General features: G+C 39.3%; 1 protein-coding gene across 3 annotated transcripts in view; it reads right to left on the bottom strand.

The window, feature by feature from the left end:
- Pde1a (phosphodiesterase 1A) overlaps window positions 1–6,411 on the bottom strand; it is a 387,035-nt gene that overhangs the window by 85,355 nt on the left and 295,269 nt on the right. The window lies entirely within an intron of this gene.

Genomic DNA, 6,411 nt, shown 5'->3' with positions numbered 1-6,411 from the left:
AGCATTTGTACTTTTTAGGAAGGTTTTGGGTTTCCAAAAGTCACTCACAAGTGCTATTTCACTGGGTAAGTATCTCTCAATCAAAAGAAAAATAGCCATATCTAAAATATTCTTTCTGGTATCAACTTCGTAGGTTTCATAAAGAGAATGATGAATCAACGGACAGTCAATGCACAAATGTGTTCCTCGGTATCCATGGGAACCTGACTCCTCGACATCCTCTGACCCCCAAGGCGCTCTTATCTTCAGCTCAAGGCCAAGCTTGAATAGTGGGTGGAGTACTCCCATGTAATCTATGCACATCCTCTCTTACCCTGTAAATCATCTCTACATCATTTATAGTACCCAAGGCAATATATGTGCCATGGGATTAGTTGTTATACTGTTTTGTTCAGCAAACAATGACATCAAAATAGCTTATATACTCTTGGTTTTATTTCTGAATAATTTTGGTATCTTTATGTTCAGAATCCAGATGTAGAACTCAGAGACACAGAGGGGTGAATATATTTAAAATCTCCTTTTAGGAGACTGCGCCGGGAAGTGGAGGAACCCCAGGGAAAGCGAGGAACTCCACCTCGCTTTGGGGTGGAGGTTGAGTGGGCTTGGAGCTACTGACCAAGGAAAGGAAGAGAGCAAAGCCATGAGCCAGACCTGACGTCATTGCCTCTCCAGGTGAGCACCCGGCAGGTGACCATGATCAACTGCCTTGTAGTGGGAACAGAGAAGTCCTCCTTGTTTCTCAAGGCCTATCAGTGGCATAAGTAAGAGCTCCCTACAGGTGTGAATGGGCAAGAATGTGTGAAAGACTCCCCACAAAGTGCAAAAGCAGCTTTGCACCTCAGCAGACCCAGGCCACTGGGAAGAACACAGGGCATTTCTGCTTGGCATCTGACTTGGTTATTTCCTTCTTACTCTGTCTGCTGAGTAACTCAGCTCTCTGTAGCACCTGCTAGTCTTGATCTTAGGGGTCCATCCACTTTGGTAAATCTGCCTTCAGATTGTGAGCTGACATAGGGAAGGCTGCCAAAGATGGCAGCCTTTGCTAAAGCCACAGGGACAAGCTGCACCCCATCTCAAGGACACAGGGCCAAAACAAAGAGCAAGCAAGGACAAGGCCTATACAACAGACCAGAGAAAGGCTGGGGAGACTCCCTTCAGAAGAGTAAATATTCATGCTCTTCACAGGAACTCCTAGCCATATGCACAATATGGTTATTTGCCAGTATTTGTTTTACATGGTAATCAGTAAGCACAAGTACTCCATAAAGAACAACACAATCTTGAGTGAGGGAGTTACAGAACTACACATATACATTTCAAAATTTTAAAAAGGTATATTTGAATATTAACCTTGATACTTACTTTAAGTTATTTTTAATTTGCGTTTGGTTCTTATGTTTGGATGATTTTGATTTTCCTTTAAAACGCCAACCCCGTACTTTGACACAAAACTTTTTGGGGGCCATTTTGCCCATTTTAAACTAGATTCCTTGGCCCAATTTAGCAAGATCTACAGCACATAACTCAAATATTTCATCACTTGAGAGCTACGCCATTTCTCCTATCTGTTAGCAGAGATCAGACGGAAGCTCAGAACCGGTGGAATCAAATCACTGTGGTGTCATCCTGTGATGTCACCATGACCCAGACATTCTACAGCTGCTCTATTTCACCACCTGATCTAGCCAGAATCATCGACACCTGCTAGTGGTTGCTGATTTTTTCCATAGCGAACTTGGCATTGGTGGCTGTAAGGCAATACATCCTAAACTCATAGTGATTCAAAAGACCATCAAATGTGATGAAATCAATATAGAGAAAAAAACAGTCCTCATATGAATATATTATTCAAGAATCTGGCAGTTTGCAGATATGAAGCATGGAATAATTTACTGAGAAAGAAACAACATAATTTCAGGGAAAAAAATGATACAGATTGATGAGTGAGTTTAGGAACAAAGGAAATAAACATGTATAGAGAAAAGCATAGAATATGCTATCATAGAAGTGAAAAAGCAACAAATACTTCCATGGTGATTAACTCAATGTGTCAACAGGAGCCAACATGAAGTCCATTGATTTGGTCAAATGCAAGTCTTGATGCTGCTGTGGAGATAAAGATTTTTTTTTTCAAATGTGCTTGATACTTAAGTTAACTGCCTGAGTGAAGCAGAGTAGCCTTCCCAGGTGTTGGGGGAGGGCTTCATCCAATCAGGATAGCCTTAGACAGAAAGGACAGTGAGAGGCCCAGGGAAAGGGGATTTCTGCCTTCAGACTGGATATTAGCGCCTGCCAGAACCTCCAGCTTACTGTCCTGCCCTAAAAATTCTAAGCGTCAGAAATCCTATGAGCAGTTCCAGAAATCAATCTCTCTATTACACATGAATATTGTGTGGTAAGGATCAGTATAAATCAGGTAGAAGGTGAAGATTCAGCTACCAATGAATATTTAAGAGTATATCAATCCAGTCTGGTTTTAAAATGCAATAAAAATCCTATTTTTTTTTTTTGTTCTTTTGACATAGGGTTGTGCTACATAGCTCAGGCTGGCCTTAGACTCATTATTCTTCTGCCTCAGTTTCCCCACTGCTGGGATTACCAGCATGTGCCTGTATGCACAGCTAGAGATCTTGTTTGCAATTGACTAAAATGCATTTAAGCATAATAGATTTAAAAAATATTATTTTTATCCTTTATTCGTTTTAATGAGAAAAAAGATAAAACAGCAATGAAACAGTTTCAAAACAGGTTAGTATGACAGTTACAATAATTAATACGTTACACATTGTTGTCTTCATAGTAGTTATTCAGAGGACAAGATGTAGACATGATATCTTGTCTAAACAATATTAGTACAAACCTTTCTTCTCACTGGACTGAGAGAAAGTAGCAGAATATCCTATCTTGTATATGCATACAGATTTTTTTCACTACAAAACAGTCCTTTGTTTATATCCCTAGTTTTTGTTTTCTTTTGTCAGAGATGGGTGTTCCACTGCAGTTAAAGAAGCTTATTTGGAGAAGTCTTTAAATGGCCTTTACATACTTGAAGCCAGTCTAAAGACTGTAGGTACTTGAATTCAGAAAAATTACCCAATATAGTCCAATAGTCCATAATAATAGTGGGTTATCAGCAGAACGGGTAATTGTCTGAAGTTGTTGACTTTAGCCTTTTACAGCTTAGCATATTAGTATGGCTCTACTTTTATACCTCGTGGTTACACTTTCCGCTGGATGGTTAAGACCAAGTTAAAGCAAGACCTATATAACTAAAAATGTAACTTTTGCATCTGACAAGGTCAGTCAAATCCCCTCAGGATTTGGAACCCTGGAACCACATGTAAAACCTTATAGATCTTTTGTCAGTGACTCTGGATAAGTCACAGCCATTGCTTGACCAATTTGCTCTTTGTGAAAGCCTGAGAGAATTTTTTTCTCTCTAGCTGACTCTCCTTAGGCACACTCTTCATCATCAATCACTTTCCTCTGTGGCCCCATAATCTCCTTGATCAGAAAATTTGGGACACACTGAGTTACAGGATGTCACAGCAGAGGTTCTCTTATGTCCTGCATCCTCACTGACCTTGAAAGGGTGGGGCCACAATGTTGGCTATTCTTGTAGCCCCTCTATTTCTCTAATTTTTGGCCTGCAAACTTCAGTTGTTAAACATCCAGAAGAGAAACTTAATGATGCTATCAACTGTAACAGAGACAGTTGAGCTTAATATCACTACCTATCTGAATATCAAATGTCTTAGACATAACATGGAACTGCTATTTTCCAACAACCATGGCTATTCTAAAATTTAAATCTCTATAGAATGCGAAAAAAAACCAATTACACATTTTTACACAGAAATTTCTAAATCAAACCATATACAACATTGTAGCAGGACAATCTTATGACATTATTTTTCTTGTCTCTTATTTTCTTTTATTACCTTTTCTTTTTTTTACGGACATTTATTTTTTTAAAAAGAGTATAGCAATAATTGATATGATATTTGAAGCAGTACACATATAGAAGACCAAAGTGATAAATATTTCAAGCATGGCTTTAGTATTACACATTGTTATCCTCAGTGTAATTGTTTAGTTCACAGATATCAGCATATAGAGTTAATCAGGGTGAAAATTCTACCCATTGACTGCTATTTTCAAAAACCACACGGAGATTCTTAGGACCATTGCCTTAACTATCTTCTTTATATAAATGTATGGTTTCACCCCCGCCATATTTCCCAACTTTTCTCCCTTCTCTCTCTTCATTGTTTAATCCTTAAGTTCTCACTTTCCATTTAACTGTGTTATACCTTTCAATTTTTTATTTCTTCTTTTGAGTTCTTACACTAGAAAAACTATGAAATTTGCACCTGTGTGTCTGTTTTATTTCACTATGAGTATGTCTTCAAGTAGCATCTACTTATATATGAAGGCTTTGGGTTTATCATTCTTTATAGCTGAGTAGTACTCCATTGTATAAAAACACCACATCTTTTTCATCCATTCCTCAGGTGATGGGCATTTTGGTTGTTTCCAAGATTTGGCTATCACAAATTGTGCTGCTTTACACATAGTTGCACATATATCACTATGACATGATGTTTTCAGTTCTTTTAGAAAAATTCACAGAATAAAACTCATATTGCTTAGACATTAAAAGCTGCTGTCAGTTAGTCTCATCTCGTATGGATATGTGTGTGTTACTGAGGATGGAATCTCTGGCTTTTGCATTCTGCCACATCTCTAGCCTTTTCTTACCTTGCTTTTCTTTCCTTATTTTTCTTTATTTTGAGACAGTCTTAAAAAGCCACTAAATTGCAAAGGCTGGGCTCAAATTTGCCATCCTCCTGCCTCGATCTCCCAGTTCTGAAGTCACATACATGCACTGCCATGCCTGGCTGGCACTTATATTTTAATGGAAAGAGTATAAAAAGCAAAGAAGGCTGATATAGTGTGATTTGGTAGGAAAGGAAATGCTGCTGCAGGTAAGACAGAGGGGCAGGGAAGTTGTCACTTGAGTGAAGACCTGAAGAATAAGAATAATATAGAATAAAGTCTGGGGGACAGGACCGCCAGACAAAGGGAGCACAAGGGCAGGTCCCTGAGCAGGGCCAGTCTCTGTATGTCAAAGGCCAGAAAGGAAGTCACATGTAGCCAGGTCATACCAACAAGGACAAGTATTGGTATAAAGCCTCAAAATGATTTTGTCGTAGTTGTGATAGAAAGGCATTGAAAAGTTAGAGCAGAATGGGCTAATTTAGATTTCTGAAAGGCTGCTGTGTATTCCTTTGGAAATTCTCAGAACAATGTCTTGAGCTCAGTGAAGACACTATAATGATCTGGACAAAAATGTAAAAATGGTCTCTTATAAGTATATTGCTTTTCTAGGCCTGAATTGCTAAGCATCATTTTTCCTGTACACCACAGAACAGCTGTTTCACGTGTGACTCAAACTCCTGGTGACATTTCATTCCTATTTTCTTAACTGATTATGACTTTTCTTCCCCTTGCTCCATTAATCTGGTTCTCCAGAGAAACAGATTTCATCTATCAGTGATCTCTTTATCTACTTTCCATATCTATAATTGTTCCACTAGGCCCTGTTTTTGTTAGCAGTGCTTTACCTTCATTCTGCTTTGGTTACTTTATGCTTATATTCCAAGTACAACTCTGCATTGTATTATTTATGTTTAGAGCCCTTCTATCTTTATATTGCGTTTACTATTTTTTCTACATACGTAATCATTCATTTCTTCAATTTCGTGGATTTTTTTTATGCATTTGGTACATGGTCTCACTATGCAGCATGAACTTTTAGAGGATGCCTACAAGGAGGGCCAGCATCACAGTGCCGGGGATCGAACCCCAGACCCTATGCTTGCCTAAGCAGGCACTTAGTCTGCTGAGCTATCTTGCCAGCCCGTAATTTCATGGCTTCTACTTTACTTCTTTAATGCTCATGTGTGAATGAAGTTTTTTCTCATACTGAATCTGGAGAGTGAGGGGGGAAAGTCTGGGAGAATGTGTACAAGGGACAGAAGGAACCTGGTGTGAGTCAGATTGCTTGCCAGTGTGTGAGAATTGGCTTAAATTTCCTGTCTTGCCATGCTACAGAGAGGGAAAGGTCAGGTTGGCAATCCAAAGACTCTCCTCTGCTTACAGCGCAGTATCACCTGGTCTTTGCCCATCTCGGACTGTTACCTGTGCCTCTGCTTCTGCTGCTGTAGTGTGCAACGTAAAGTGGGGATGCCTCCCTAGCCAATCAGGACATGGGCACCTTCTTATTCTGGGCAAAGAGTTTCTACTCCCTTAGAATCAGGGACCATCCCTAGCAAACTCTACTCCATCCTCACTAGCTGAAAGCCACAATCTTAGACACTCTAATTTCTGACATTGCCAGTTAAA

Source organism: Octodon degus, unplaced genomic scaffold, assembly GCF_000260255.1.
Source record: "Octodon degus isolate 3935 unplaced genomic scaffold, OctDeg1.0 scaffold00025, whole genome shotgun sequence".
Lineage (NCBI taxonomy): Eukaryota > Metazoa > Chordata > Mammalia > Rodentia > Octodontidae > Octodon > Octodon degus.
The sequence above is the reverse complement of the archived record's forward strand: the minus strand, read 5'-3'. Positions and strand labels throughout refer to the sequence as shown.